General features: G+C 44.0%; 1 pseudogene; it reads right to left on the bottom strand.

The window, feature by feature from the left end:
- Window positions 1-65: 65 nt before the first annotated feature.
- Window positions 66-1,815, bottom strand: LOC112456252 (annotated as a pseudogene).
- Between the last annotated feature and the right edge of the window lie 57 nt (window positions 1,816-1,872).

A 1,872-nucleotide genomic window follows, 5' to 3' on the forward strand; every position in this document is an offset into this window, starting at 1 on the left:
ATCTTTCATTAGCGTTTTGCAAACGCATCAATTTGTATTGAGTGAAAAAAAAATATTTTTCCAAATTATGATATAGAAGGTTCATCATTTTTTTTTATTAAGACTTCTTATCACTTACGTCGTCCTTCATGGGAACTTTGGGAGGAGCAAACTCCTCGTGGTACGATCTACCACTAGCTGGATGTATCAGCCTGCCCGTGATTCTTCTGATCAGTAACTTGTCCTCGATACCGAACTCAATCACGGCATCAAGCTTCGTTTTCCTCTTGTTGAGCATTTCATCGAGCTGTGCAAAAAGAGATTGGTCAGAGGCAGTGATTTGGTTTCTTCTGTAGGCGTGCGTTCAGGAATTATGTCTAGGCACACGTAGGTAACTCTAATGCCTATGGCCGGTATTCATAATCAGATCTTATTTCAAGACCGTCTTAAGTAATATCTTAAGATACTAATACGGCTCTGTGATTGGTTAATGACATCTTAAAATTGTACTTAAGATGGTCTTAAATATAAGAACCGACTATGAATACGGGCCAATCAGATCTTATTTCAAGACCGTCTTAAGTAATATCTTAAGATGTTAGTACGGCTCTGTCAGATTGGTTAATGACATCTTAAGATTGTACTTAAGACAGTCTTAAATATAAGAACTGACTATGAATACCGGCCATAGTCTACGTGACGTAAACTATAGCTTAGAGTTACCCAGATTGAATTTCTGAACGCAGTCCAGAGTGTACTTTTTCTAGCTTACCTTCTCCGCTTGAGGCACGCTCCTCGGAAAGCCATCCAGCAAGAAGCCACGCTTGCACTCAGGTTTTTCCAAATTGGTTTCGATCATGCTGACCACCAAGTCGTCGCTGACCAATTTGCCCTCGTCCATTACCTTCTTAATCCGAGCTCCGAGGGCAGAACCAGAACTTACCTCGGCCCTCAGCATATCACCCGTGGACAGATGACATACGCAGTATCTGTCTTTGAATAGCGGGGCCTGGAAAAGAGGAACGTCATTCAACTTAATTAATCCTTGAGATTGTAATTAAACGTTTCAGCGTGACTTTGAGATATCTTCTACACGTCTTTGATTTTAATTGAAGATTGATTAACATAAAGAGCAATTTGTAATTAAAAAATATTCAAGGAGATATCTCCAAGTTTTTATGAAGACCTAATTACAATACAAATATGGACGAGAAAAATGTATCGTTATAAAATAAATATCCTCGATAGAGAGCAGATTGGTACCAAGCAGCACAATCAATCCATCTTATTTCATTTGATCCATCAGGCCACGTGCAAGAGTCATTGTCATATCAAAAAGTGACAAGTAGCTTCTTCAGCTTGAAAAATAATGAGGCGCGAATTTTTTCTATTAGACGCAAAATACCTGAGTGCCTTTGCCGCTACCGGGTGGTCCCAACAGAACGGCGTTAATCCCGCTCGTCGGTGTCTCGAGCTTCTCCTTCGGCTGCTTCGGCACCACGTTCGCCTGCGGCGGCATATTTTACGGTATCTTGTTAACGGGATGGGACGAAAGTTCGCGTGGGTACCTCCGCGATTATGCTAATTGCTGCCAGGGTTTGCCAGGGGAAGCGAAGCCACCGACGACCGACGACACCGCGTCACCACGAGTAATAATCGCGCGTGACGGATCGCTGGAACATCCCGCTCCCCGCTGAAGCACGCTGGCTGCACGCGAGTCCGCGAGGTTGCGTGCGTAAGCAAATCGACGGTCGATGTATCTGGCCTTTGCCCGAGACGCAGCACGCCTCACATCTGTCGATCACCGCAAGAAACGACTTCGCCTCGCCGGCTCGTCGTCCGATTTGAACTACTGCGGGAAATACGAGCAAGATAAAATCACACGAAGGAATA

Source organism: Temnothorax curvispinosus, unplaced genomic scaffold, assembly GCF_003070985.1.
Source record: "Temnothorax curvispinosus isolate PA1 unplaced genomic scaffold, ASM307098v1 QBEX01006714.1, whole genome shotgun sequence".
Classification (NCBI taxonomy): Eukaryota; Metazoa; Arthropoda; class Insecta; order Hymenoptera; family Formicidae; genus Temnothorax; species Temnothorax curvispinosus.